Source organism: Triturus cristatus, chromosome 2_1 (assembly GCF_964204655.1).
Source record: "Triturus cristatus chromosome 2_1, aTriCri1.1, whole genome shotgun sequence".
In the NCBI taxonomy this organism is placed as follows: domain Eukaryota; kingdom Metazoa; phylum Chordata; class Amphibia; order Caudata; family Salamandridae; genus Triturus; species Triturus cristatus.
The window spans coordinates 987,859,584-987,875,410 of record NC_140581.1 but is presented as its reverse complement, the minus strand read 5'-3'; positions in this window follow the sequence as shown (position 1 = coordinate 987,875,410).

Genomic DNA, 15,827 nt, shown 5'->3' with positions numbered 1-15,827 from the left:
CAGAGGAGCATCGAGCGGAGGTGGGGCCGCATCATGTCTACCACGAGACACGCTTGGGCAGAGGCCTAATATCAGGGTCCGGGATTTTGGTGCCAGCTGTGTCCCAACAAGTAGGCGGGTGTGATGATGCCTATGGCGGCCACTTGATTTCAGGCCATGGAGTGTGGTGTGGTACCAGAACTTTAAGGAGCAGGGGGACGGTGCCCTCTTTGGAGCTGTGGCCGCGGGGATTGGGTGCTGCCCCCTTGTGTGTTGGCAGAAGACGTAGAAGCACTTACAGCTGGACTACAGCTCGTGCTGTTGGCGCGTGACCCTGCAGGGGCAGAAGGGGGGTCCCCCGGAGATGGTCTAGAGGTGTTGGTGGCTGTCCAGAGGTAGACATGGCAGGGAAAGAACCACAACATTACCCAGTGCGACATGAATGTAAAGGAAGCCTCTGGTGAGTGATCGTGTGGTTCACCCTATGTAGCAGCGCAGCTAGCGCTCCACCTGGAAGCGGTGGCATCGCCGAGAAGGGCACCGAATAGGAGTAAGCGTGAGCGACGCAGCAAGCTGCGGCCTACCGTTGTGGACTGTGCGGCCTGGTGGAGAGCTTAGGAGCGCTGTGTGGTGCCCGGTAGGACGATCTGGTGCTACGGCAAACCGAGCTTGGGGCTTCCACTATAATGGGGCACACCAGAGGGGCTGGGTCAATGGCATGCTCACAAACACCGTGTGCAAAAGATGCTGACCCGCCACAGCCAGTGAGTGAGTGAGTGAGCGAACGGCTCCGGATGATTGGCTGGACGCCATTTTGCAGGCGCATCCATGGAAGCCAAGTTAGACAAGGTGGCGCTGGACCTCAACTTGCTGCACGCAGATCATCGGAACTTGAAGGACCGAGTCGTGACCGTGGAACAAGAGATTGCTGAATTGAAACCAGCTACAGAGTTTCAGGAGAAGCGGCAGAACACCCATGAAGCCCGGATTCGGTTATCTTGAGGACCGTATTAAGGATGCAGAGGGCCGCTGGCAGCGGAAAAATGTTTGACTGATTGGGCTGCCGGAAGGTGCGGAGGGCCAGGACAGTCTCCTTCCTGGAAACTTGGCTCAAGACCATCCTGCCAAACTCTCTTTTACCCATTCTTCACCATAGAGCAGGCTCACCAGGTCCTGGGCAGGAAGCCGGTTCCCGGCGACAGGGCGCGCCTACTGATTTTCAGACTTTTACATTTCAGGGATCGGGATGTAATCCGCCAGGAGACAAGGAAGCTGGACGACATCCATTATGACAATGTCAAGGTGTTCTTCCCGGACTATACCATGAAGGTCCAGCGCCAGCGGGGGTCCTTCCTGCAGGTCAAGCGGCAGCTCCGACAGCTTGATCTATCCTATTCTCTGTTGTTTCCGGCCCGGCTACGCGTTGTTTCGGATGGGAAATCCAGATTTTTTGATACACCTCAGGATGTCTGGGACTGGCTAGAGACATCAGGCCTGTACTCTGGTCCAGGGCCTATGGGCACTGCTACGGCTTGGACTGGGGAAGGTGGTGGTAGAGGGCCCCGACGAAGGTGGCCTGGCAGGAGGTTCATTGGGTCTGCAGCGGCACCAGGATCGGACCAGATCCGTAAGGAGAGACAGGAGGGGGTGCGCATTGCCGAAAAGATGGCGGAAGCAGCGGCGCCGGAGGACAAAGCGGACACTTCCTTTCATTCATCGGGGAGGGGAGCTCCTCGATAGCGGTCTCATCTGACAAAGCGTCCATGAGAATGCCGGACATTACACCGCGGACTGCGGATGGTATCGTATGAGCATGCCGGTTATGGAAGTATATTTTTGGATGCGGTGTTCCTGATGCTGTGTCGGTCTCTGTCTATTGCTAATTTGATGGTCCTAATGTGACTCAGGATGGAGGGGGCTAATCTGATGGGATAACTCTGCGCCTTGGGGGGGCACTGGTGCAGACTTTTGGATCCCAGCTTTGGCAATGCCTGGTTAACAGTGTGAGGGGGGACTGGGAGGGTCTACCCTGTTTGGTTGCACAAAACCCTGTTTTCCCCACCTTGTCAGGGCTGGTAGGACATGCGGCTGGCATGCTGTATGAAGTGTTTGGACGACACCCCTATGTTCTGGGGTTTGCCCTTATCTGTTTCTTTCTTTTCCTAGTTAGCTTTTCCCCTCTACCTTTACTTGCGGGTGCTTGTGGGGAGGTGGGTGGAACTGATGTGATGCATATCTGTCCGCCTATTACTGAGGTCTGGGCGGGACGGGCCACTGGCCACTGGTGTTGCTGCTTTTAACTCTGTCATGGGACATGTGATCCTTACCTGGAATGTTCGGGGTCTCCGTACGCCTTCCTGTAGGTATGCAGTGTACTCTATTTGAAGCGTCATAACGTGCACGTGGCCCTACTGCAGGAGACGTACCTTAACGCTCTGGCAGTTTCCCGACTACAATGCAGATGAAGGGGTAAAATATATGCCACCGATTATTCTCTGTACGCTAGGGGAGCCCTTATCTGGGTGCAACCTGGGATGCCCTCTGCTCTGGATGAGTTTCTTATGGATCGGGAGGGCAGGTATGTGTTGGCAAAGGGTAAACTAGATGGACGCCATGTACTATTGGGTAACGTGTATGCACCGAATGTGGAGCAGGGTCAATTCTTCATCCAACTGTCTCTTGTTCTGGGAACGTGGTGTGGGATCCCGTCGTTGCTGGGTGGAGATTTTAATAGCGTCTTAGATGTGGGGACTGATAGATCCTTTCCTCCACTCCGAGGTACGGCGGCCAAGGCTAACTCTGTGGCGCTGAAAAGGTGGGCTCAGGGCTGGGGACTGGTAGACGTCTGGAGACATCATCACCCGGGAGAGAGTGTGTACTCCTTTTTCACAGCACCTCACGATCTGCATGACCGGCTTGATAGGGTCTTTGGGTCCACCTGCCTCCTCCCATACACCTCGAATTCGGAATACTGGGGACGCACACACTAATCAGTTTTTGGATGGCCTCTCGTTTCCAGTTTTATCGAGCGAACAGCGGATGGAATTAGATGCCCCACTGGCTTTGGAGGAAGTTCGGGGCACGATTGAGCCATTGCCGACTGGGAAGGTCCCTGGCCCCAACGGTTTTCCACACAAATTCTATAAATCGTACGCAGACTCTCTCAGTCCTCAGCTGCTTAAAGTTTACACGGAGGCACTCGAGACCATTGCCCTCCCGGCCTCGATGACAAAGGCCACGTTGATCACGCTCCCTAAACCAGGCAGGGACCTCACTTCTATGGGGTCTTATAGACCCTTGGCGCTCCTGAACGGGGATTACAACATCCTAGCTAGTATTCTGGCTGGTAGATTAGCACCATTGATTCCTCAATTGGTTCATCAAGACCAAAATGGGTTCCTACCAGCCCGCACCACGTCTCTTAATATACGGCGGCTGTACAGGGTGATGTGTTGTGCTTCAAAGGACTGGCCGACGGCCAGCTGTGTTCTGCTAGACCTGGAAAAGGCCTTCGACATGGTTGAATGGCCTTTCATTTTTGCTGTGCTTTGTTGTTTCGGGCTTGGGCCTTATTTTTTAGGTCTTGTCAAGCTCCTATATGGCTCTCCCACGGTTCGACTGCAGTCCGGTACTCTCTTCTCCGATCTGATATTGATAGAGCGGGGGACCCGCCAGGGGTGTCCACTCTCCCCCTTAATTTTTGCTTTAGTGATCAAACCATTGGCAATGGCACTACGGGCCTCGGCGCCGGACTGGAGAATACCCTTTGGAGATGGTATCCATGCAATTTCGCTTTACGCAGATGACATTTTGCTATATGTCAAGGACCATCTTGCAATCCCTCAAGTCATTCCTACAACACTGTGGTCTTTCGCGTCCATATCTGGGCTGAGAGTACATTTGGGTAAGTTGTGTTTGTATCCTTTCCACCCTGCTACGGAAGACCCAGGCTGGGAGGTCGGCAAGACGGTAGTGCAGTGGCAACCTGTGGCATTTAGATATCTGGGGATCCGCATCTACCACAACGATCAAGATCTCCTAGATGGTAACGTTACAAGGGCAGTGTTAGACCTGGCATCATTGGCGTGGGTCTCCCTTCCTCTTTTCGCTTCCTATCTTTTATGTTGGCTGGATTTAGATGCTCTGGGCGCCGTGCCACTACTAATCAGTGCCACAGTGTGAATGCTCCCTGTGTAAAGATGACTGTATAAATTGGGATAACCATAATTGGCTTGTTTGGTTTACCTGTTAGTCCCTAGTATAAGTGCACTCTGTGTGCCCAGGGCTGGTAGACCAAATACTGCTGGTGGGCCTGCAGCGCTGATTTGCACTACCCACCGAAGCAGCTTTTAAAGTACGTTTCAGACCGGCCATTGCAGAGTCTCCCGGCAGTCCAGAACTGCCTTTGTAACTGTGAGGTGTACCCACTTCTTAGTCCCTGCACCTTCCCTTTGCACCATGTAAGACACCCCTATGGCAGGGTGCGTTGTCTGTGACAGGAAGAGCATGCCTAGGTCTGTGTAGCATGTTCTAATAGCGAGTTACCCTCCATTTCACTGTTTACTATTGTGAGGCTATCCGTTCTCATAGGTCAGAATGGGCAGGCTGAGTATTACATTCCATAATCCTACCTGCCCCCAGGAACCTGATAGGAAATTCGAATTTGATATGTTTAGGCTCAGGACATTGAGATACATCTTTTAGTAAGGATCATTTGTATATCCCTCTTCTAGAAACAAGGTATTTTCTTGCCTAAGCCTTCCTGTAGGCTTTGCTAGTATGTGTATTGGCCGTCTGGTTTTGGAGCAGCAGGGCCAGCTGGGTCAGACCTGGCTGGAAAGAGAGATCAGCAGTCAGAGCATGGGGAGGGATGACTGTTTGATCTGAGCAGTGCCGTGCCTGGCAAGCTGAATGATGGCTCCACCTCCCACTAGGCGTCTGATAGCAGACCCCCTAATTCTCAAAGGGCAGGATGTCACCTCGTAAACCAAGTGCTCCCCGACCCCACCGAACTGGTTCTGGCTGGATTCAGTGATTTGTGACTTTAGAGAACAAAGACTTTTTAGGTATAAAACGCTACGCTGAAACCTCTTTCAAGTGTGTTCCTCTGGATGTCAAGACGAGACTGTCCGAGTGAACAGAGCAAAGGACTTTGAAACTTTCACCAAGCTTTCTGAAGAAACTACCCGAGGGCCTGAATTGAGAGCGCCTCCTGCTGAAGTCTCAGCGACATTAGACTTCACCTCGTCAGCCTTCTGAATTGCGAGGGATTCTACTTGCAGGTGAGGCCTCCGTCGAGTAATCCGGAGCCTCTAGTTCTACTGTGAGGAACGCGGACTGGTAACCCTTGTTAACTCTGTGTGGGCCGCCACAGCTAAGAGAGAGCTGTCGCCGCTGAGAGCCCGCCTTAATTTGAACCTTCGCTGAATCTGTATGGGCCGACGCAGCTAAGAGAGCTGTAGCCGCTGAGTGCCCGCCATTGTGCCAGCCTGGTCGAGATCATCCTTTGTCCTGTGGGCCACCACAGCTAAGAGAGAGCTGCTGACGCCGAGTGCCCGCACTTGTCAGCTGTGCATCATCGTGATTTGTCCTGTGGGCCGCCGCAGCTAAGAGAGAGCTGCTGCCCGTGAGAGCCTGCACCTTTGCCAACTTTGCCTCATCGTGATTCGTCCTGTGGGCCACCGCAGCTAAGAGAGAGCTGCTGCCGCTGAGTGCCCGCACCTTTGCCAACTTTGCATCATCGTGATTCATCCTGTGGGCCGCCGCAGCTAAGAGAGAGCTGCTGCCACTGAGTGCCTGCACCTTTGCCAACTTTGCATCATCGTGATTTGTCCTGTGGGCCGCCGCAGCTAAGAGAGAGCTGCTGCCGCTGAGTGCCCGCAACTTTGCATCATCGTGAGTCGTCCTGTGGGCCGCCGCAGCTAAGAGAGAGCTGCTGCCGCTGAGAGCCCAGCACGGAGCTGCACGACAAGAGTCATCGCCACCACCAACTCGGACCGTTGCTTGTTCGCGATGCTTTTTCCTGTTCACAATTGCTGTTTGCGTGTTCGGGGAGAAATATCTCACGAACACGCATTTTAAGAACGCGAACAAGCGAAAAAATTCGCAAAATCGCGGAAAGCAGAATTTTGGGCAATTTCGCGGTCTCCGCAGAACGCGAAATTACCCAAATTCCGCGAGCGGAACGGAATTTACCGCCCAGGCCTAGTGACCGAATCATTGTGAGTGCACGCTGCGGACCACTGCAGCCAAGAGTTGTGGTTGCTGGGAGTCTGCATGTCACCGTCTCCGCTTCCTCGAGAAGCTGCATGCTGTGTCCCCTTCCAACGGCAGGTATCTGGTGCGCAACGGGTCAAGTAGACCCAGGCCTTGACTCAGGCAGTGCCACGTTCTGGTGAATACGTTATAGCATTTTTAAGTCCATACTGATTTACGTGCATGGTGGCTTGTTAAAACGCTTTGAGAGTCTTGTGTTAAACCTTAGATAAAGATACTATTTTTCTATACCTACTGGAGTTGTGTCCTTTTGTGGTGTCGTTAGTGCCTTATTGCGCATGGTCATAAATGCTTCACACACTGCCTCTGAGATAGGCCGAACTGCTCGTGCTACGTTACCACAGGGTTGAGCAGGGGTTGTCAAAGGGGGTAGCCCACTTGCCCTGACTCAGAAGGGTCCCTATTTGGAGATTGGCGCCAGCCACTGCCAACTAGAGACCCCTTTTTCTAACATTGGCGGTCAGCAGTGAGGATCAGGACTTGCATTTATGATCCACGTACAGTAACTGGTAGACGCCACTAGTGAGTGCAGACCAAAGCGCAGCCACGCACTTATTTTTTTGTCCCTCTTCGAATTTCTTTTTTTTTGGTTTGGTTGGTTCTAGTATTTAATTGTTGATCACAGCCATGAGTACTGCTAATATGGGAAGGGCAACATCCAATGCTTTGGAGGATCACACCTTTGAGGAGGAAAGATCAGATACCTATACTACCAGACAGCTGAAGTCATTTTGTAAGCAATTTGCAGTCCCCGTGATAGGTCTCTCTAGGAAGGAGGAGTACCAGAAGGCGCTGAAGGCCTGGTGGGAAGCGAGAGAGTCCACTGGGGATGAGGAAGAGAATGCTGGAGGGCAGCAGGATGATGCAGTAGGGGGGGGGGGAGATAGAACACCCTCCAATCCAGGTACTAGTGTATCCCAAAGGAGCCTGACCCCAGAAGAGCTGGAGGACAGGGAGGGAGATAGGAGGCATAGTTTGGAGATGGCTAAATTGGAAGGTCAGAAGGACCTTGAGAATAAGAAGTTAGACATTGAGAAGGATCGATTGTCAATGGAACTTGAGAAAATAAGAATGGAGCATGAGAGATTGTTGAGGGAGATAGAGATCAGGGCAAGGAGTGTCCCGGTCTCCCCTCTAGTGGCAGCATACCTTTAGTAACTCCTGAGAGTAAAGTTTATATTCCTAAGGATGTCATTAGGGATTTTCACAAGAGTGAGGATATTGGGCAATGGTTTGCTGCATATGAGACAGCAATGGTATCCCACCGGGTCCCTGAGAAGGATTGGGGAGCGGGATTGTGGGGACGCTTTGTGAGTGATGGTAGGGATACCCGGTTGGACCTGCCTGAGGACAGCAGGATGGTGTATGCCCATATGAAAGAAGCTTTGATGACCCGTTATGGTTTGACCCCAGAAATGTACAGGCAGAGGTTTAGAACCTGTAAGAAGTTAGAAGGTACCACGTGGGTTGAATATGTGTCTTTTTGTATGCAGAGCAATGGATCGCTGGGTAAAATGTAGCACAGTGGAACGTTTTGAGCAATTGTATGATTTGTTTGCGTGGGAGCATTTTTCTAGTAACTGATTTCCAGAGCTACGCCAGCACTTGATTGATAGCAAGCTGACTAACCCTAGGAAGCTTGCTGAGGAGGCAGACTGCTGGGTGAGCACCCGGGTCCGTAAAGGTTTTGTGGGAGACGTTGCCAGAGGTGGGCAGGGTCCCCAGCAGAGAAGTGGGGGGGACAAGGGTAAGCTGAGGGAGTTCCAGAGAGGGCCCCAAAGTAATTCCCAAGGGAACCAAGCAGTGGTGTCCGAGCCTCCCCCTGAGAAGAAGCCAGTGTCCCTGACAGGTAGGCCTGTTCAGAGGGGGCCACTCACTTGTTTCAAGTGTGGTCAGGTGGGCCACCGGTATTATGATGCCCAGTGGGACCCCAATGCATCCCCTTGTGCACCACCCCGTGCACCATCCTGCCAGATTGCCAGTGTAGACCTGGGGGAGGAGGTAGAGGTCCAAGGTAGGTGGGATCCCGTAGAGTTAACCTTTGTCTCGCCAGGGAGACTTTGAGAAGGTCCCTAACCCCACACTGCCTAATAACACTAAGAAGTACCGGCAGTGGGTGACCATCAATGGCCATGGGGTGGAGGCTCTCAGGGACACCGGAGCTAGTGTGACTGCTGTCAGCTCCTGGTTGGTGTCCAAAGAGCAGGTTTTCCACCATGCATTCTGCCCCGTAGTGTCAGCAGACAACTCAGAGAGCCAGTGTGAGGTGGCTCAGGTTCCCTTCGAGTGGGGGAGGGGTCTCAGGAACTCTTCAAGTGGCTGTGAGGCCCGCCATGCCTGTAGACTGTCTGTTGGGCAATGATCTAGCGAACTCCCCGTGGGCTACGGTGGACAGAAAGTCTCATTTGGAAATGTTGGACCTGCCTGAGTGGGCGTGTGCGACCACTCGGTCCACGACAGCTCAGAAGGGTGTTCTGGAGGGTCTGGAGCCTGAAAGTATGGCCCAGGCCCAGGCCCCTGCCTTAAAGAGAAGGGGTAGGGGGCACGGGAAACTGACCCCCGCGGTTCCCACGGTTCCGGAGGGAGCAGACTTTGAGGGGGATGCCCTGGAACCTACAGGGGAACAAGTGGCTGAACTGGGGAACCTACCGGAGCTGACCCATTGGCAGCAGGAAGTGGGGGCCCTCAAGGGAGGAATTTTGCGAGCAACAGAGAACCTGCCCTTCTCTTGAGGGGGTGCAGCGACAGGCCACCGCCCAGGCAGCAGGTGATCAGACAGGGTCAGTAGAATGACCTCCTTCACAGCGAGCCTAAGGTTGCTGAGCCAGGGTCAGCCCGTGTGCTGGTGGTACCCCAGCGCTTCAGGACCTTCTTACTGGGGTTGGCTCAGATATCTGGGGCAGACCAAGACCTTTGAGAGGCTGGTCACCCACTTCTATTGGCCACAGATGCGCAGGAGCTCAGATGCTCACTGTAGGACGTGTGAGACTTGCCAGGCAAGTGGGAAGAGTGGGGGGAAGATTAAGGCCCCACTACAGCCCTTTCCCGTTGTGAGTACCCCATTCGAGAGAGTGGGCATTGATATTGTGGGGCCTCTGGATCCCAAGACAGCCATGGGCAACAGGTTCATCCTGGTCTTGGTGGACCATGCCACCAGGTATCCTGAGGCCATCCTGCTCAGGACAGTGACAGCCCCCATGGTGGGACGGTCACGGATGGGGATTTTCTCCCTTGTGGAATTCCCCAGAGAGGTGGTGTCCGATAGGGGGACTAACTTCATCTCCAAGTACATGAAGTCTCTGTGTGAGGAGTGTGGGGTAACGTATAAGTTCACCACTCCTTACCACCCCCAGGGTAATGGGATGGTTGTGAGATTCAACCGGACCCTTAAGGGCATGATTATGGGCCTAGGTGAGCCCATGAGGCGTAAATGGGATGTCCTCTTGTCATGCCTGTTGTTTGCTTACCGTGAGGTGCCACAGAAGTCCTTGGGGTTCAGTCCCTTACCCGGTAAGAGGGCCTCTGAGTCTGGTCAAGGAAGGCTGGGAGCAATCTCCCAGGAAACCTCCCAGGATGTGTTTAGTTACATGCTGGCCTTCAGGAACCAGACTCGGCATTTCAGGAAACTTGCTGAGGCAAGCCTGGAAGCCAGCCAGGAAGAGATGAAACGCTGGCACGATCAGAATGCCACTCTGATCGAGTTTCAGCCTGGACAAAAGGTTTGGGTCATGGCCCCAGTGGAGCCCTGTGCGCTCCAGGATAGGTGGACCAGCCCCTTTGAGGTGGTGGAGCGCAAGAGTCCTGTTACCTACGTGGTGGACTTGCAGTTGCAGTCTCCCAGGAACCCCTTGCGGGTCCTGCATGTTAACGGCCTGAAGCCCCACTTTGATAGGTCTGAAGTGGGCATGCTTCTGGCCACAGATGCTGGGATGGAGGAGGAGAGCGAGCCCCTTCCTGACCTCGTGTGCGCAGGGGAGCGAAATGGGTCAGTGGAGGGTGTGGTCCTCTCCACCACACTGACTCCTGAGCAGCAGGGTGATTGTCGCCAACTGCTGGGGCAATTCCGTGATCTGTTCTCCCTGGTGCATAGTGTCACTGATTGGTGTGTCCATGACATGGACACTGGGAACAGTCCTCCCATTAAGCACAAGGCTTACTGAGTGACTGACCGGGTAAGGGCCTACATTAAGGATGAGGTTACCAAAATGTTTGCCCTTGGGGTGATTGAGTCCTCTAGCAGCCCTTCGTCCAGCCCAGTGGTCCTGGTACCATAAGCTGCAGAGCCTGGTACCACCCCAGATCTTTGGTTCTGCGTGGACTATCGGGGCCTCAATTCAGTCACGAAGACTGACGCGCACCCCATCCCCAGAGCTGATGAGCTCGTAGATCGGTTGGGGGCTGCAAAATACCTCAACACATTTGATTTGACGTCTGGGTATTGGCAGATCACCTTGACCGAGGGAGCAAAAGAGAGGTCAGCATTCTCCACACCCGATGGGCACTACTAGTTCCGGGTGATGCCTATTGGAATGAAGAATGACCCTGCCACCTTTCAGAGGTTGGTCAACAGGGTGTTGGTTGGGCTGGAAGACTTCAGTGCCGCCTACCTGGATGACATTGCGGTGTTTAGCTCCTCTTGGGAGGACCACCTCCGCCACCTCTGGGAGGTATTGATGGCACTGCGGAAGGCAGGCCTCACAATCAAAGCCAGTTAGTGCCAGATTGGGCAGGGTTCTGTAGTGTGTTTGGGGCACCAGGTGGGGAGTGGCCAGGTGGTGCCGCTTCAACACAAAATTGAAACTATCCTGGCGTGGGAACCCCCCCCCCAAGACTCAGACGCAGGTGAGAGCCTTCTTAGGACTCACGGGGTACTACAGGAGGTTTGTCACGGGATATGGCAAAATTTTTGCACCCTTGACTGAGCTGACTTCTAAGAAGCAGCCAAAGAAGGTAAACTGGACTGACATCTGTCAAAGCTTTTGACGCCCTGAAGACTGCCATGTGCACCGCACCCGTGCTTCAGGTGCCCGACTTTTCAAAGGAATTTGTTGTCCAGACAGACGCCTCAGAGCATGGTATAGGGGCTGTTCTGTCACAGATCAATGAGGAGGGACTAGACCAGCCGGTAGCCTTCCTAAGCAGGACGTTACTTCCCCGGGAACGGAGGTGGAGTGCAATTGAGCGTGAGGCATTTGCTGTGGTCTGGGCGCTGAAGAAGCGGAGACCATACCTGTTTGGGACTCACTTCTGGGTTCAGACAGACCACAGGCCCCTTGGATGGTTGATGCATATGAGGGGTGAGAATCCCAAGTTGTTGAGGTGGTCCATTTCCCTACAGGGTATGGATTTCACGGTGGAACACTGCCATGGTACAGAACACGCCAATGCTGACCTTCTGTCCAGAATTTTCTGCCTTAGTGATGAGAACTCCCAAGGGGATGGTCAGTTCTCCCCACATTTCAGCTGGAGGGGACGCGTTTTAGATCTGGACACAACTTTGCCCTGCACGCACCGCGTTCCTCTTAGCGTTAATTTGCCATTTTGCAGATATTTTGCTAGATCACGCTGCTATCTGAATGCTATTTGCACTGAATTTTGCTATTTGCACTTAACTAGAATCTTGTGGGAACTGCTGTTGTTTGGGGCCATTTACAGCATTTTACATTCTACATTTTAAACTTCGTTTAAACTTCGTTTTTAACCTGCACTTACTTATTGGTCAATTGCTTCTGTACTGTTCATTGTTGCTGGTGTTGGGGCCGCCCCGTTCCGTCACGGCTGTTGTGCCGATTGAGCGGAGGGCGGACCCCGCAATACACAGCATCGCAGCCTCCCTTCCGCTTCCGGTGTGAACGTGCTATGGGCGCCCACCGGAAGGGTTCAAAAACATAGATGGGGCGGACGCGCAGCGGACGCGTGCAGCGGGCGTGCCGCTGGTGCGCCTAAGGCAAGCCCGTCTGCGCCCGTCCGCGCCAAGTCCATTCCCAGGGCCCCGGTCCTTACATCCCGACCTTCACCAACACTAAAATAGACTAGCAGCGCTTTGCACGCCCTGGGACTACCTAGGGAGGTTACATGCCGTATTTTACATCCAGGAGCTATTACGACTGGTTGTGTTTGTGGGTTTGTTCTCCCCCCCCCCCCCAAACTAGTGGTGGCACTTCAGGCCCCCGAGCGGCTAGATTATACACTGACACAGGTCCAATCTGCTTTCCTTGGTGGACTCATAAATGCCAGGTCCTTGGGCAAACACAAGTACGAAATTGCTCACATGATAGAATGCCTGGCCTTAAACATATTATTTGTAACAGAAACTTTGGCAGACGCTGCATCTGATCCCGATTTCACCACGGCCATACCTACGGGATACAGAGCTATTAGAGAAGATAGGTCTTTTAAGTGCGGGGGTGGAGTTGCCATTATTTTTAAGGACCAGTTCTCGGCAATTCATCATTCCGTCTCTACCCCTTCCTATGAAGCTCTCCACTTCTCTATTACACTTCATCCTAAAGTGACATTTAAGGGAATCCTTCTCTACCGTCCACCTGGTCCACGCAACACGTTTTTAACCAATTTGGACAGTCTGCTTGAACCAGTCATTTTAAACTCTGATTTTACCATTCTTGGGGATTTTAATTTTCATTTAGAGAATGTAGGAAACAAAGACACTGTAGGGCTATTGGATACCCTCAGCTCTTTTGGACTCACTCAATTGGTGCAATCTCCCACACATATAGCTGGGCATACACTGGATGGCGTGTTTTCCTCAGCTCAGGGCCTTAGGATCAAGGAAACACGTCCCTTAATCTGGTCAGATCATTCCTTAATTAAGTTCAGCCTCCCCCTTCCTAGGGAAGGAAAGGATGACACCAGTAAACGTTCTGCCTCCACTGGGAAAGCTTGGAATAAAGTAGACAAATTGTCCTTTAATGCGCTCCTAGAAACCTCCCGCCCCCCCACAGGATCAGGTAGACCTGGCTGTGACCAATTATACGAATTGGATATTGGATGCAGTTAACGCTTCAGTCCCATTAAGAACCTTTTCAGCTAACAGGTCCACGCCATCCGCCCCCTGGTTCTCTGAATGTCTCCGTTTGGAAAAACAGCGATGTCGTCGTCTAGAACGACGGTGGCGGGTAAACTATGACGAGCTGGAGAAATCAGCTAACAAAAAAGCATTATTAAAATACAAAAAACTTCTCATTTCTGAAAAGAAAAGATTTTTCACCTCTCAGATTGACTCAGCTGCCAATTCCTCCAAGGAACTGTTTGCAGTGATTAACAAGCTATTTATACCCAATAACTCAGGCAGGAAGGTCAACCAGAAATTTTGTAATGATGTTGCTGATGTTTTTAAATCCAAGGTCTTAGACATCTTCCAAGCATTCAGAGAGGTCACCGATTCTAGCCCACTATCACGCTCAAGCAGTCTAGGTACCAACAATCACTTGTCATTTGTGTTCTCTCCGATCTCGATAGACACAGTGAGAAATCATGTTCTTCAAGCTAAATCGGGCTCACCCTTAGACCCCTGCCCCCCGAGGTTCCTTCAAGAACTGGCAAATCTGGTGAGTCCATACCTCACCGACATTTTTAATTTGATGTTCTCCTACGGTGTTTTCCCGATTAGCTGGAAGGAGACATCGATTCTGCCTCTCTTAAAAAAAAACACTCTTGACGCGGCCAACCCTACTAACTATCGGCCCATTGCTAGACTGCCTCTGCCAGCAAAGATAGTGGACAAAATAATGAACAATCAATTGTCACTATTCGTTAATGCAAACGGTTTGCTGGATCATACTCAATTTGGCTTTCGCAAGGACCATAGCACATAGCTGGCACTGATCAAAGCCTCTGAGGAGATCAGAGCAGTTATGGACGCAGGAGGTGCAGCAGCTCTGGTGCTCCTCGATCTCTCTGCGGCTTTTGACACGGTGGATCATCTCCTCCTGCAAAGATGTCTGGAGAGGCTAGGAATAGGAGAGACAGCACGAGCACTCATAGCCTCCTTTCTCACTGATCGTAGGTCCACTGTATCCATGGATGGCTTCAATTCAAATCCATACACTCTTCCATGTGGTGTCCCTCAGGGTAGCTCTTTAAGCCCCACATTGTTCAATATATACGTTTCTGAACTAGCGCCCCTTATTCGGGAATTTGGATTCAGCCTGGCCACCTATGCTGACGACACCCAGATTGGGGTGGCAGCTTCTAAATTCCAACAATCTCCGGCCTCGCAGTTCAGATGTTGCATGAGTGCAATTAATAAATGGATGACAGCACACTGCCTGAACCTTAACTCCAGTAAAATGGAAGTTTTGATTTTCGGCAGTACACAGCCTCCCTGGAGTGACCTGTGGTGGCCCGTTGAGTTGGGCTCCCCGCCCAATCCGGTGGTTAAGGCAAAGAACTTGGGTGTGCTCATGGATGATAAACTTACCTTCCATCATCACACAAATGTTGTGGTGTCGGCTTCGCATCTCCTCATTAAAAAAATTAGGGAATTTTTTCCTTATATCCCTGATAACACCAAGAGAACAGTAGTCTCCTGCCTCATTTCATCTAGGCTGGACTACTGCAATGGTTTATTACTTAACGCTCAGAAGCAGCACCTGCGAAAACTCCAGATGATTCAGAACTCAGCAGCTCGTCTCATACTGGATATCCCTAGACACTGCTCAGTCTCTAACGAAATCCGCAATCTTCAATGGCTTCCCGTCTCTCAGCGTATCGAGTTTAAAGCCTTGTGCATTGTTTTTAAAGCCTTACATCGCATTGGTCCTTCTTTTTTGCAGGATCATTTTACATGGTATCAACCCACCAGACAGCTTCGGTCTATGGGAGCACGAATACTGGCTGTTCCTAGAATTCACAAAGCCTATTGGGGTGGACGCAGTTTTTATTACAGTGCATCTAAACTGTGGAATTCCCTTCCCTTTTTTCTCAGGAATGCCAGTTCCTAGACCATTTTTAGAAAGCAATTAAAAACCTGGCTCTTTCAGCACTAGGGGCAAGGTTGTAGCGGGTCACTGTTGGGTCTAGCGCCAAGACACCTCCGGGTATATGTGCGTTTTTAGAAATTCCTGTAACATAACATAACAAAACATAGGCACGGGTCTCCCTTCCTCTTTTCGCTTCCTATCTTTTATGTTGGCTGGATTTAGATGCTCTGGACGCTGTGCCACTGCTAATCAGTGCCACAGCACAAATGCTCCCTGTGTAAAGATGACTGTATGAATTGGGATAACCACAATTGGCTCGTTTGGTTTACCTGTCAGTCCCTAGTATAAGTGCACTGTGTGTGCCCAGGGCTGGTAGACCAAATACTGCTGGTGGGCCTGCAGCGCTGATTTGCGCTACCCACCGAAGCAGCTTTTAAAGTACGTTTCAGACCGGCCATTGCAGAGTCTCCCGGCAGTCCAGAACTGCCTTTGTAACTGTGAGGTGCACCCACTTCCTAGTCCCAGCACCTTCCCTTCGCACCATGTAAGACACCCCTATAGCAGTCTGTGACAGGAAGAACATGCCTAGGTCTGTGTAGCATGTTCGAATAGCGAGTTACCCTCCATTTC